Source organism: Canis lupus, chromosome 8, assembly GCF_011100685.1.
Source record: "Canis lupus familiaris isolate Mischka breed German Shepherd chromosome 8, alternate assembly UU_Cfam_GSD_1.0, whole genome shotgun sequence".
Taxonomy (NCBI): Eukaryota; Metazoa; Chordata; class Mammalia; order Carnivora; family Canidae; genus Canis; species Canis lupus.
The window spans coordinates 40903319-40919511 of record NC_049229.1 but is presented as its reverse complement, the minus strand read 5'-3'; the positions used below and the strand labels follow the sequence as shown (position 1 = coordinate 40919511).

The window sequence follows — 16193 nt, the reverse complement described above, 5'->3', positions numbered from 1 at the left end:
CTTGAACACAGGAGGCAAAACTTCTATTGCCCAACCTACAATTTTTGAACTAAGCTAATTCTGAGTATGAGGACTTTTTAAACAATTTAAGATTCCCACCTTCAAGTGTAGGTATAAAAAAGTACAGTTAGTGTTTGTATTCCAATGGACAAAAAGCAAAGGTTGGGAAAAATTCTCTTGATAGGTTTCTGTTTCCTAGTATACTGGAATTTTCATCTCATTGTGATCAAAAGAATCAGAGTATAGCTAGTCCAGAGAAAGATAGTTCCAGCATCCCTAAAACTGTCAGTCCCTAGAACAAATATGATTCAACATTAACCCACAGAATAAAGAGTTAATAACCCCCCAAAATAATTCAGCAGTCCAAATACAACTTGGAATAAAATTACTAATAAAAGTGGTTTAGGGATGCCTGGGTGGCTCAGTGGTTGAGCGTCTTGACTTTGGCTAAGGGCGTGATCCCGATCCCCACATCGGACTCCCTGCATGGGGCCTGCTTCTCCCTCTGTGTATGTCTCTGCCTCTCTCTGTTTCTCTCATGAATAAATAAATAAAATCTTATTTTTAATTAATTAATTAACTAAGGTGTTTTTTTTTTAATAAAAGTGGTTTAAATAAAGCATTCAAAACAAGTCCTTTAGAGGTCTTTACAAGTTGAAGCTGATGGATTTTGAACAAAGAAGACCGAAATTTTATTTTAGATTAGTAAAGAAAGACACTTAAAAGTATAAGCTTCTGGACTTATATCCTAATTCATCATTTCTTCTAGTTCTTTTATTAGCATTAAGATATTTATCTATTCTCCAAAGTCATCTAAGAAACTGAGTTCACTTTCATCTCTTGTTTCACCTCTGTCAAACATTTTAGAACTAAACAACTATTATTCTTCAGTTTTCTAAGCAATCAATTTCAGTTACTTTTGTGTAGACTAGTAATGAATGACTTCACAGATTTCTTAGGATTAGGTTTCTAATCATCTCAGAATACCCTATGAGAACTTCTACTCCAGGCATACTTTTTATATTATTTGGTTTCTGTCAGTTTTTATGCTTTGTTTTGTTTCCTCCACACAGGAACTACTCCGTCCTTCTGAACTCTGACCCCAATACAGTCCCCTTAATCTCCTCTAACAAATCTGACCATTCATTTCACTTTCTTTTTCTTTTTTTCTTTTTTTTTTTTTTTTTTTTGGCTTTCCTCAAGTTCTCTATATGTGGATATATTCTAAGTTGTCATAACTGCTTTTCTCTCCATAAACCCCTTATAACAATGGACTGTATATGTCAGAAAGTATCCTACTTCTATAAAGAAATAAACCATCTTCATTTAAGTTGTTTTGCCTAACAGTTTGGATGGTTTGTAATTAATTTGTAATTTAATGTTTAATTAAAATGCTAAAATACTAGATTATCCAAATTATACAACTTTTTTCCTTACTGACATTCTCTACAATAAAATAGGAGAACACTTTTTTTGTTACCATGCTAATAAGCACTAAGGATATAACAACTGAGAAAACAGCCTGCTGCCTATAATTTAACTGCTACCAATGAATCCATGTATTTAAAGTTAGAAGTTCAACTCTCAGAAAAACATACATCCTATTTCAGAGATGAAAACAGGAATAAGGACTTTGCTATAAAGATGAAGCAATTTATCACTTGCACACTTTCTTGCTTTTTATTTTAAAACAAGCTCAGAGATTATCTTTATCACTACAAAAATGCCAAGTTTTCTCAACAGTAACATAAAAAAAGACAATAAAGAAAAAAGAAAGCATATGGAAATACTAAATAAAACCACAGGAACTCTCAATCTAATTCACAAACTGGTCATCTGTTTTAATAAAGTTTTATGAAAACATGGCCACACCAACTTGTTAATGTATTTTCTATGCTTACTTTTGAGCTATCATGGCAGAGTTGAGTATTAGCAACAGAGTCTGTATGGTCCACAAATCTAAAATATTTACTATGTGGCCCTATAAGAAAAAATTTGCCAAGCCCTACTGTAACTGATTGGGTATCTACTCTCAAAATTCAATAATAAATTTTAAAAATAGCTAAATTTTTAATACACTTAAAAATTCATTAATTTTACATAACAGGTTAAGACACAAATGCTTATACGGTGTAATTACTATAGCTCTATACAACATAATTCGAAGGATTTACTCCCACTAGGAAACTGCTAACCCTCTCTAGATTTTTCATCTGTAAAATGGTGATAATAATTAGTTATTATAAATTATTGCAATAAAATGTGCTTTTCATAAAAATTAAACAAGAATTAAATAAGATGTAAAGAGTTAAAGATGTAAGAGCTTATGATGACTGGCACATAAAATTTACTCGACAGAAAAAAAATAAATAACAGAACTTCCACTTCTAGCCATGGCAGAATAACTGGTATCTGATTACATCTTTCACCATATACAGCTATAAAACTGAAGCAAGAGATAAAACAGTATCTGTTTTCAGACACTGAACCAAAGAGCAGCCCAGGATTGAGATTCATAAAAAAAGAAACATACACAGTAAGCCCCACAACAGTCAGGGCTTTCTGCCCAGAAGCATGTTCCAAACTACTCTGCAGGGAAGATAGAGCCCAAGCAGAGCCCAGTGGCCTCAATGAGCTAAAGATGCAGATATAGAGTTTAGGGACATTAATGCGGATGGAATTTACAGGGTTGTTTATCAAAAAGTAGGTAGTTTTACATAAAATGAATTCCAGAATCTGCAATAAGGTCTACAGCTTTGGCAAATTCCACACTTGCATGCACAGGGTGAGATTCTATGAGATCCGCACACTACAGTACTAGGAAACTTGGGTTAAACTGTTAATTCAAAAATCACAGTACTGTACTAGTTAAAAGTCCTGACCATTCAGAGTAGAGCAAACTCACTCAACACTCCAGGCATTCAAATAAGATCCCAGAAAGGCTACTATTTAGTACATTTACTCTGGACTTGTGTAACAAAACTACCAAAAAGATCAAACTGACAAAAAGTCATCCATTATACACATAATATACAATAAAAATTATACAGTATGTAATTGTATAATAAAATTACTTGGAAATTCAAAGGCATAGGAAAACGTAAGAATAAAAAAGAATAAGAATAAAAAATAAGAATAAAAAACTGAATATAGGGCAGCCCCGGTGGCGCAGCGGTTTGGTGCCACCTGCAGCCTGGGGAGTGATCCCAGAGTCCCGGGATCAAGTCCCACGTCAGGTTCCCTGCATGGAGCCTGCTTCTCCCTCTCCCTATGTCTCTCTCTCTCTCTCTCTCTCTCTCTCTGTCTATGAATAAATAAATAAAATCTTTAAAAATAATAATAATAAAATCTAAAAAAAGAAAAAACTGAATATATAAGGGAGCATACAAAAACTTTAAATCAGCTATTATAAAGCTTAAGACTTAAAGGAAGAAAAATACAATGAGTTAACAGAGAATAGCAACATAAAAATATTTTTAAAAAAGCAAAAGAATTTCCAGTTTAAGATGGAAAATGTAAACATCTGGAAAGAGTGTCATTCCCACTAATTCAAGAAGGAAAAAAAAAAAAAAACTGTTAAACATTAAATTATCAACTTCTCCTGAGCCCATCAGAGAACTAAGGCCATAGGCCAAACAAGAAGAAGAAAGGCACCTAGGGAGAGAAACAGGACGTGAGCTTTTATCAACCTGGAACAGATACCACTGAACACTGTATAAACCACCAAGATTACACCAGAAATTATAAATCAACTACTAAAGGCTGGGGAGCTATCAAGAATATAAAATCCGGGGCAGCCCCAGTGGCACAGCGGTTTGGTGCCGCCTGCAGCCTGGGGTGTTATCCTGGAGACCCCGGATCGAGTCCCACATCCAGCTTCCTGTAGGGAGCCTGCTTCTCCCTTTGCCTGTGTCTCTGCCTCTCTCTCTCTGTGTGTGTCTCTATGAATAAACAAAATCTTAAAAATAAAATAAAATAAAATAAAATAAAATAAAATAAAATAAAATAAAATAAAATAAAATAAAATAATAAAATCATGAGGGGGCTGTAGTAGTGGGAGGGTTGTATACTGTGACACTGTGATTTATAATAAGAAATATATATTTGTTCTTCCCCTTTCCTGGCAGAGCTCCTAAAACTCTTGCAATTTCTGAAGTGATAAGGATAAAGATGTCTTCTATTATTCATAGCAAGTGCCTTTCAACCACACCTAAGTTTATGTTAATGGAGGTGACTTTTGGAAAGCCTCAGAACCTAAGGATAGGGACTGCTTGCCAGGAAAACCAACCAAGAGATAACATGTTTGGAATTTTCAGCCCCAAAACCCTCACTTACAGGTTGATGAACATGTGGCAATGCTGAGGGTAGCACCTGGAGAGAGCATGGAAACCCCATGGCTCTTCCCACCTAACTTAGTCTATGTAACTTTTCCATCTGAATTATATTATTTTATAATAAACCAGTAATCTAGTATGTAAACTATTCTCCTGAGTTCTCTGAACTGCTCTAGCAAACTGATTGAACTCAAAGAGGAAGACTTGGGAATCTCTGATTTCTGGGACTTTGGTCAGAAGCATAGATAACAACCTGGACTTGTAAATGTCACCTAAAATGAGAAAGGACCAGTGTTAAAGGACTAAACCTCTAACTGGCGGAATCTGAGGCTGACTCCAGGTCGACAATGTCAGAATTGAGTTAAACTGCGGGACACCCTGCTGATGGCACAGAACTGTTTGGTGTGTAGAAGATCCACACATACATTGTCAGAAGTGTTCTGAAGTAAAGTGCTCTGATTGCAAGTAGAGTGTTAAAAGTAGAAGATGGGAACACCTGAGTGGCTCAGTGGTTGAGCATCTGCTTTGGCTCAGGTCGTGATCCTGGGGTCCTGGGATCAAGTCCCACCCATATCGGGCTCCCCACAAAGAGCCTGCTTCTCCCTCTGCCTATGTCTCTACCTCTCTGTGTCTGTTTCTCATGAATAAATAAATAAAATCTTAAAAAAAAAAAAAAAGGAAAGAGAAAGAAGACACATATAGGACTGTTTTTCTTTTATATACACCGTTTTGGACACTCTTCTTCCTGGAACCCCACCAGGAACACAGAAAAGCTGAGGGAGAATTCTGAATAAGTTCTCCATTGCTGGCTAAGGGAAAACAGTACACAAGCTGAAACTCTACCCAGAATCATCCAGCTTACCTCCCTTACAAAATAAAACCTTAATCTGCAAGTCTGTACTAGAAGGCACTGTAAAATTCCCTTCAACCTAGGTGGGAAACTGACCAGAATCATTTGGTTATCTCCCTGATTTTGTCCTGAGGCAAAACTTTAATAAGTAGGAAGAGGTACACCAAAACCATACTTTCATGGAAACTCACTGCACCTGAGAAGGAAACATGGGGGGAAGGGGTTGCCCCAACTTTGGGAGAGGAAAAGTAGGAATACATGCTGGTCCCAACATTACAATTGAAAGGACAGGTATACTCGTGAAGTCCATAATCCCAATATCCAGGTTCAAAACGCCTTTCTAAAATAGAGACTAGGGATCCCTGGGTGGCTCAGCGGTTTCACGCCTGCCTTTGGCCCAGGGCGCGATCCTGGAGTCCCGGGATCGAGTCCCGGGATCGAGTCCCGCGTCGAGCTCCCGGCATGGAGCCTGCTTCTCCCTCTGCCTGTGTCTCTGCCTCTCTCTCTCTGTCAATCATAAATAAATAAATAAATAAATAAATAAATATCTTTTAAAGAAGATTAAAAGGATGCTTTAAAAAATAAATAATAAATAAATAAATAAATAAATAAATAAATAAATAAATAAATAGAGACTAAATAATAGCAGTATTTGAAAGTAGGATGGTGTATGCATAGTTACACGAACACACATATACATGCATTTAAATATATATACACATACAACCACACATACACAAAATCTTATTATTCCCACCTCACATTAGTAGTCTAAAATCCCTGCTCCCTTAATTTCATTGTTTCACAGTGCAGTCAGCAAAGAGGATTTTTTTTAATTTTTCATTATTGTAGTTGAAATACAATGCTGTATTAGTTTCCAGTACACAAAATAGTGATTACACATTTCTATTTTCTATTTCTATTATACATTTCTATTTCTACATTATACAATACTCAACACAATAAATGTAGTTACCATCTATCACTATATGACATCATTACAATATTACTGACTCTATTTCCTATGCTGCAATTTTTTTAAAGATTTATCTATTTATTTATTTATGATAGACACAGAGAGAGAGAGAGAAAGAGAGAGAGGCAGAGACACAGGCAGAGGGAGAAGCAGGCTCCATGCCGGGAGCCCAACACGGGACTCAATCCCGGGACTCCAGGACCATGCCCTGGGCCAAAGGCAGGCGCCAAACTGCCGAGCCACCCAGGGATCCACCCTATGCTGCAATTTTCATCTCTGCAACTTATTAATTTCATAACTGGAAATTTGTACCCCATAATCCTTTTCACCTATTTTCCCATCCCTCCATCCCACTCACCTCTGGCAACTTGTTTGTTGCCAGAGGTGGCAACAAATACAACTCTGTATTTGTTGGCAAATACAGAGAACCAATTTGTTCTCTGTATTTGCCAGTCTATTTCTGTTTTTTGTTTGTTTGTTTCTTTCTTAGTTTGTTTTTCAGATTCCACAAATAAGTGAAACTGTATAATTTGTCTTTCTCTGACTTATTTCACTTAGCCTAATACCCATGAGGTCCATCGATGTTGTCACAAATGGCAAGATCTCATTCTTTTTTATGGCTGAGTAACATTCCACTGTGTGAGTGACACATCTTCCTTATCCATTCATCTATTAGTGGGACACTTTAGCTGCTTCCATATCCAAGCTATTATAAATAATGCTGCAATGAATATAGGGGTGTATATGTCTTTTTTAATCTTTTATTTTCAGAAATAGCCAGAACAGGAATCACTGGACCATATGGTATTTCTATTTTTAATTTCTGGAGGAATCTCCATATTGTTTTCTATATTGGCTGCACCAATTTACATTCCTAATGGTGCACAAGAATTCCCTTCCCTCCACACTCTCACCAACACTTGTTATTTCCTGTCTTTCTGCTATCGGCCATTCTGACTGGTGTGAGGTGGTACTTCATTGTGGTTTTCATCTGCATTTTCCTGATTACTGATGTTGAATATCTTTTCATGTCTTCACTGGCCATTTATATGTTTTCTTTGGAAAAATGTCTACTCAGGTCTTCTGTCCATTTTTTAATTGCATTGTTGTGTTTTGGGGCTGTTGGGTTTTTTTTTTTTTTTTTGGTGTTGAATTGTAGGACTTCTTTATATATACTACATATTAACATCTTATTGGATATATTATCTGCAAACTCCTCTCTCATTGTGTAAGTTGCCTTTAAAAAAAAAGATTTATTTTTTTTTTATTTTTTATTTTTTTATTTATTCTTGAGAGACACAGAAAGAGAGAGGCAGAGACATAGGCAGAGGGAGAAGCAGGCTCCCTGCTGGGAGCCCGATGCGGGACTCAATCCCACGACCCCAGGATCATGACCTGAGCCAACGACAGATGCTTAACCACTGAGCCACCCAGGTGCCCATGTAAGTTGTCTTTTTATTTTGCTATTGGTTTTCATTGCTGCACAAAAGCTTTTCATTTTGGTGTAGTCCCAAAAGTTTGTTTTTGCTTGTTTCCCTTGCCTGAAAATACCTATCCATAGATATGTTGCTAAGGCCAATGTCTAAGAGGTCATTGTCTATGTTTTCTTTTCTTTTTTTTTTTTTTATGTTTTCTTTTACAAGTTTGATGGCCTCAGGTCTTACATGCAGGTCTTTAATCCATTGAGTTTGTTTTTCTGTATGGTACAAGAAAGTCGTCTAGTTTCATTCTTTTGCACATAGCTGCCCAGTTTTCCCAGCACCATTTATTGAAAAGACTATCTATTTTTTTTTTAATTTTATTTATTTATGACAGTCACACAGAGAGAGAGAGAGAGAGAGAGGCAGAGACACAGGCAGAGGGAGAAGCAGGCTCCATGCACCAGGAGCCTGACGTGGGATTTGATCCCAGGTCTCCAGGATTGCGCCCTGGGCCAAAGGCAGGCGCCAAACCGCTGCGCCACCCAGGGATCCCCTGAAAAGACTATCTTTTCACCATTGTATATCCTTGCCTCCTCTATCATAAATTGTTCATATAAACATGGGTATATTTCTGGGCTCTCAATTCTATTTCATTGATCTAAGTATCTATTTTTGTGTCAATACCATTACTGTTTTGTTTACTATAACTTTGTAATATAGCTTGAAATCTGAGATTGTGATACCTCCAGCTATGTTCTTCTTCCTTAAGATTGCTTTGGCTGGGGATCCCTGGGTGGCTCAGCGGTTTAGCACCTGCCTTCGGCCCAGGGCATGATCCTGGAGACCTGGATCGAGTCCCACATCAGGCTCCCTGCATGGAGCCTGTTTCTCACTCTGCCTATGTCTCTGCCTCTCCGTGTCTCTCTCTCTCTCTCTGTGTGTCTCTCATGAATAAATAAACAAAATCTTAAAAAAAAAAAAAAAAAAAAAAAACATTTCTTTGGCTATTCAAAGTCTTCCATGGTTCCGTAAAAATTTTATGATTATTTGTTCTAGTTCTATGAAAAATTCTGTTGGTATTTTGATAGGGATTGCATTGAATAGGTATATTGCTTTGGATACTTTGGACATTTTGACAATATTAATTCTTCCAATCCATGAGCATGGTATACGTTTCTATTTTTCTTTTCTTTTTTTTTTTAAGATTTTATTTATTTATTCTTGAGAGAAAGTCAGAGACACAGGCAGAGGCAGAAGCAGGCTCCATGCTGGGAGCCTGATGTGGGACTCGGTCCTGGGACTCCAGGATCACATCCCGGGCCAAAGGCAGGCACTAAACCACTGAGCCACCCAGGCTGCCCAGTTTCTATTTTTCTATGCCATCTTTAATTTATTTCATCAATGCCGTTTAGTTTTTACTCTATAGGTCTTTCACCTCCTTGGTTAAATTTATTCTTAAGTACTTTATTCTTTTTGGTGCAAATATAAATGGGATTATTTTAATTTCTATTTCTGCTACTTTGTTATTGGTGCATAGAGATGAAACAAAACTTCCTTAAAAAAAGGAAATGCAACAGATTTCTGTACATTCTGCAACTTTATTAAATTCAATTATTAGTTTTCATAGTTTTTTATGGTGGAGTCTTTTGGGTTTCATATATATATCTTGTCATTTGCAAATGTGGCAGTTTTACTTATTCCCTGCCAAATTGGAAACATTTACTTCTTTTTCTTGTCTGATTGCTATGGCTAGGATTGCCAGTACTATGTCACATAACAGTAACATGAGTGGACATCCTTATATTATTCCTGATTTAAAGGAAAAAGCTTTCAGCTTTTCACCATCGAGTATGATGCTAGCTGTAGGTTTGTCATATAAGGCCTTTTTATGTAGAGGTATATTCTCTCTAAACCCACTTCACTGAGAGTTATCATGAATGGATGTTGAATTTTGTCATATGTTTTTCCTGCAACTATTGAGATGATCATATAATTTTTACCTTCATTTTGTTAATGAGAAGTATCACATTGATTTGTGGATATTCTTTGCATTGCTGGAATAAATTCTACTTGATCAAGGTGAATGATTCTTTTAATGCATTGTTAAATTTGGCCTGCTAATATTTTAAGTTCTTTTGCAACTATGGTTCATCAAAAATATTGGCCTATAGTTTTCTAAGTGCCTTTGTCTGGTTTTGGCATGAGGACAATGCTGGCTTCACAGAGTGAACTTGGAAGGTTTCCTTTCCTCTATATTTTTTTGAAATAGTTTGAGAAGAGGGTATTAGCCCTTCTGTAAATGTTTTGGTAGAGTTCAACTGTGTAGCCATCTGGTCCTATGTTCATTGGGAGTTTTTTGATTACTGACTCAATTTTGTTACCAATAATAGGTCTTTTCAAATATTCTATTTCCTCCTCATTCAGTTTTAGAAGATTGCATGTTTCTAGTAATTTATCCACTTCTAGGTTGTCCAATTTGTTGGCATATTAATTTTTCATAGTAGTCTCTTAAATTCCTTTGTATATCTGTGGTGAGGGTTGTTACTTCTCTTTCATTTCTGGTTTCATTTGAGTCTGAGTCCTTTCCCTTTTCCTTAATGAATCTGGTTAAAGATTAAATTTGATAGATTAAAATCTATCAATTTTGTTTATTTTTTCAAAGAACCAGTTTCATTTATCTGTTCTATTGAGTTTTAGTCTCTATTCCATTTATTTCCACTCTGATCTTCATTATTCCCTTCCTTCTAATAACTTTTGGCTTTGTTCTCCTCTTTCTAGTTCCTTTAGGTCTAAGGTTAGATTGTTTCATATTTTTCTTGTTTCTTGAAACAAAGAAATTATTAATAAGATTCTATCTGATTTAGAACATGCACCCTCTCAATTTCTGAGTCCTAAACCATATTTATATATAGAAAGAGGTACATTTAAGTATAACTCAAAATTATTTTGGCCTGTGCATGGGAGAGGAGGGGGGATCATAAAATGTCACTGAATATTTTAGAAGCAGACTGGATTTCAGATATAAACTAAGATTTAATTCCACTATTTAAAAAGTTAAAAAAAACAAAAAAACAAAAACTAATGCCACAGGGATTTTCCCAAGGTCATACAACTAAATGATGACAGAGTCAGAACTGAAACCCAAGTCTACTCAGTTTTTAGTTGATGAATACAATAACCAAACTTGCTAGCTCATTATAAAAGTTTTTTCAAAAAGTTTAGGATCAAAAGGAAAAGCAAAAAAGCTAATATTATTTAAGTTCTAGTTCCTGACAATAAAATGACATTAGTTTCCCATACCCTACAAAGCAGAAATTTCTTCCTTTGAATATAGTAAACTTGAATTATGTGTCACTTTTAAACAATCGTCACTACCACAATCACAACATTGATTTTTGGTATGGAGACAAACCACAATTTCAGAAAATAAAAGACTCAGCAAGCGGTATTCAAACTAACCTTAGTTGGGATCCCTGGGTGGCGCAGCGGTTTGGCGCCTGCCTTTGGCCCAGGGCGCGTTCCTGGAGACCCAGGATCGAGTCCCACATCGGGCTCCCGGTGCATGGAGCCTGCTTCTCCCTCTGCCTGTGTCTCTGCCTCCCTCTCTCTCTCTCTCTCTCTGTGACTATCATAAATAAAATAAAAAAAAATCAAACTAACCTTAGCAAACATATTTATATCTGTGTATTTATGTTTATATATAAAGTACATTAAGCAAGGCCTAAGAGTTATATGTAAGTGATGAATCACTAAATTCTATGGCTGAAACCAATATTACCCTATATGTTAACTAACTAGAGTTTAAATAAGAACTTGAAACAAACAAAAAAAAAGCAAGGCCTAAAAATTAATTTTCCAAATTTTGAATCACGCCAACTCATTCAGATTTATCAGTTGTGTACTCACACAGAATTATGTGAATTCTGTAATCATTAGGTTTATCTGTTTGTGAATAGGAAAAGGTTTCACTCAGTTACTTAATTTAGAAAGGTCAAACAACCCAGTATTAAATCTCTTATTATTTGCTCCTAAGAAGTGACTTTTATTATATAAATGGCATATCTAAGTTAAACACAGTAAGAAACAACATGACAAAAAGCACATGTATCCTATATCACTTTAGCAGATTTCTTTTGTCAAGACACCAAATTCACTAAGAAACCTGTCAAGTCCAAGTAACCTACCTATGATGTTCAAAGTACCACTCTTTTCCAAAAGATATCCATTGTCATCAAAGGAAAGAACTTTCAGTCCACAGTTCAGTTATTTGCCCAAAACAGTTACACCTTTCAGTATAAATGAGAAGCGTAATCAAAGTACACAACACTTAGCTATAAAAGATCAGCAAATAGAGTAGACAATGTGTTTACCATAAAAAAAAAAAACTAAACCCTTTAAACTATGACTGCTGCAATAAATTGCATTTTTATGAATGGGCATGGTTGTTGGCATATAATAACCCTCTCCTTGTGGTAATTTACCCCCTTATCTTCCTCCCCATTTTACAGATGAATCATCCAACACAAAAACTAACTAGAAATAGTAAATTTTATTTACTACACAAAACTTTGCTATAAAATTTGAGGAATAGATTTAATATACATGCCAAGGAATAACATTTTCTAATGTCAATTGTTAAAAAAAAAAAAAAAAAACTATTGGGTTTAAATTATAGTAGCATTTGTAAAAAAGTAATTTTTAATTATTAATCTAAATTTAATTGTAGTATGCTAAAAATATAACAAGGTACTATCTTTTTTTATATCCTTTCTTGGACCAGGAAGAATTTCAAATACAAGTTTACTTTTAAAATGTGATAGCATAAATCAAACATGAATTCTCAAATACAAAAAAAAACAATAGTAAGGCCAAAGTAGAACCTGAAATAAGGCTAAAAATGTTCCATTAGTGTAAAACCATTTGCATATGTTTTAGTAGATATATATATATTAGAAGATATATCTAAATAAAGCCAGCTACTGGTATATGTATAAAATGTTTTTTAAAAAGTTATACTAGGGATCCCTGGGTGGCGCAGCAGTTTAGCGCCTGCCTTTGGCCCAATGCGCGATCCTGGAGACCCAGGATCGAATCCCACGTCGGGCTCCCGGTGCATGGAGCCTGCTTCTCCCTCTGCCTGTGTCTCTGCCTCTCTCGCTCTCTCTGTGTGACTATCATAAATAAATAAAAATTTTAAAAAAAATTTTAAAAAAATAAAAATAAAAAAATAAGAAGTTATACTAGAAATTTATACTGATTACCTTTAAAGAAAAGGACAAGAGGTTGAGGTTGAGAAATATCTTTCAATTTAAACACTTCTACACTATACTGAATATATAGTGTGTTTATATTTTAATTCTTCAAATGCAAATAAATCATAAATGAAGTACTAAGTAGACCATGAGAAAATAAGTATTAGATTGCCAAAACAAAATTAAGAATCCAGGGTATGGAAAGTACAGAGGATTAGATAAGACTAAATACCCTTTAAGGTGTATTAAAGGGTGGCAGACTGTGATATTTTTGTAGGAAGTGGAATATAGCAATGGGCAAAAAAGATAAACTGCTATTTATCATACCAAAATCTTGGTTTTGTGATCAAAAGAAGTCACTCTAAGAAAAATACTACTTCTAGATTCCTCTTACTCCTTTTTCAACCCTTGGGCTAGCTTCAAGATTTAATAAAGCCATATATAGAGTCTTAATCCCCACCCAAACAAAATAAAAGGGGAAGACACATTAGTGGTACCCAAGATCAAGTTTTCTTAATGAATTTTAGTCATTCTCAGTAAATATAGACAAGTAAATGAATGTATTAATTTTTTCTATAAAACTAACTTTATTGAATGTAGGACTTCTTTATTCTATAATTTTGTCCTTCCTTTTTTTGATATTCAGTTTTTGTTGTTGTTTTTTTTTTTTTTTTAAGAGAAGGAGAAAGAGTAGGGGGGAGAGGCAGAGGGAAAGGGAGAGAATTTTAAGCAGGCTCCATGCCCACTATGGAGCCCCACATGGGGCTCAATCTAACAACATCATGATCTGAGCAGAAATCAAGAGCTGCACACTTAACCACCTGAGCCACCCAGGTGCCCCCAAATGTTCTTTTATCATCCAATGGTGATAGCTGATAACAGCTGGGGTTTTATTATGCTCTTGGAAAAATAAAGGGTTGGCACTACTTTTTCCATCCTCCATACTTTCTAATACATTTTACTAGTCCATGGAATCCAAAAATTTAGGAACTACTATGGTAGATACTAAGGATAGTTATTTATTTTTGAGCCCAAAGTAAAGTTTAAATCTTCTTGTAATTTAATAAGTAACCACATTTACATAGAAATAGCTATCTATTTCCCTGGAGGTATAAAGGTAAATAGGAACTTCAGAAATCATTAAGAATACATGTTCACGTGCTCTGAATGCTTCAAATGGAAGATGCAATTATTTTATTCATGAAGTACTTACTGTGTATCTACAATGACAGTAATGTAAAACATTAATAAAAATTTGCTATGGCCTCATTTAAACTCTAAATAGTAGAATCAATGGTTAGTCAGTAGGCAAGAAAAGCCAGACAAGAAATTATCAGAATTTGATATCAGGGGACACCTAGGTGGCTCAGCGGTGGAGCGCTTGCCTTCGGCCCAGGGAGTGACCCCGGGATCCCGGGATCGAGTCCCACATGGGGCTCCCTGCATGGAGCCTGCTTCTCCCTCTGCCTGTGTCTCTGCCTCTCTCTGTATCTCTCACGAATAAATAAATAGAATCTTTTAAAAAAAAAAAAAAGAATTTGATATCAGAAAGAGTCCTACCTGTGACCAACGAACAAAAAATGTAAGCAAACAGAATTACCAAGATGAGTTGGCAAAAGAAATAAAAAACTAACCACGAGGCCTAGGTTTCAGGAGCAAAAGTCCTTTCTCTACAAAGAGATAGTGATTAATTAGACAGGATACCTATTACTGCAACCAAAGTACTAAAAAAAAGTATTTGGTCATCAGAATCAGAAACAAATATATTCAAACTGAAAAAATAAGAATATAACTAGGTACATTTTTAGCTTAGGATTGTTGTACATTTCCTTTAAACCAGAAAGAAGTGAGTCCTATTCTAAGGTCTCGCTAAACTTTCAAATAAACATTAAAAAGTATCAGATAAAATTTAGAGCTAAAAGACAGAGGCAATGTCATTTAAATGAAATCTATTCAGAAATAATGCAGAAAGAACTCTGCTTTGGAACAAAAGTGAAACCAACAGCAAAGACTTAGGTACATGTATAATAAACCCACTATGCTGCAAACCCTATACATGTAGTATGAGGTTGAAATTACATCTTAATTTATTGTGTACATTAGCCATGCTAGATGTTATACCCTATATAATACTTTGCAATTATATTTCTAGCATTCAAGAAACTAAGTTCATGAGTCTTAAATGATCGTTATTCTTAAATCTAGAGCCTCACATACTGTTTAATAAGTTCTCTACAGGTTACATATTTAAACCAATAAAATTGGGCAGGCCCAGTGGCTCAGTGGTTTAGTGCCAGCTTTCGGCCCAGGGTGTGATCCTGGAGACCCGGGATCAAGTCCCACGTCAGGCTCCCTGCATGGAGCCTGCTTCTCCCTCTGCCTGTGTCTTTGCCTCTCTCTCTCTCTCTCTCTCTCTCTCTGTGTGTGATGAATAAATAAAATCTTTAAAAAAAAAATAAACCAATAAAATCCCTGAAGAAAAACTTTTTTTGTCTGTGCCTCCTTACTAAAAGCTGTCAAGACCTCAGGACTTGTTATCTTACATGGCAAGTATAGTTAAGATTATGTGCCAGGAGGTAGATTCTCTTGGTTCATTTGGGTTGGCCCAATATAATCACTTGAATCCTTAAAAGAATCTTTCTCAGTTGTTTTCAAAGAAAAAGTACAGGACAGATGGCAGTGTAAGAAGGACTAGACCTAGGACTGTTGACCTTGAAGGTGAAAAGAGGCAGCCATGAGCCAAAGAAAGTAGGCAGCCACTAGAACCTGGAAAATGGCAAGGGATTATCAGATTCTCTCCAATAGCATCCAGAAAGCAATGCAGCCCTGCTAACACCTTGATTTTAACCCAGTGAGATCCATTTTGAACCTCTGACCTACAGAACTATAAGATAACATTTATATTGCTTAAGCCATCTTCATTGTGGTAATTTGTTACAGAAATAGAAAACTAATGCAGTATATAGTGTATAAAGTAACTTCAGGTTTATAAATTAAGATTAATTTCAATTTACTCAGCCAATTTTAGAAAAAATACACAAACCATACATATAGATGAAAACACTAGACTAAAAATAAGATAACCTGTATTCTAGCTATAGTCTGACAACTGAATATCTGGGGGACTTTGAGTAAGCTATTTCTTCACCATTTAGACACCAACTTCCCCAATCAGAAAATGTAATTTATAAAGCAATGGTTATGAAATAAATAAACACAGCAATTATATTCTATACTAGTATACTATACTCTATATACTACACTCTATATTCTGTACTATATACTATACTATATACTCTATACTACATACTATATTCTATACTCAAGAAATCTCAGGATTAAACAGAATACAGAAATAGC

At 35.4% G+C, this 16193-nt stretch overlaps 1 protein-coding gene across 12 annotated transcripts in view; it reads right to left on the bottom strand.

Moving 5' to 3' along the window:
* Nucleotides 1-16193, bottom strand: part of GPHN (gephyrin) — a 625991-nt gene that overhangs the window by 562911 nt on the left and 46887 nt on the right. The window lies entirely within an intron of this gene.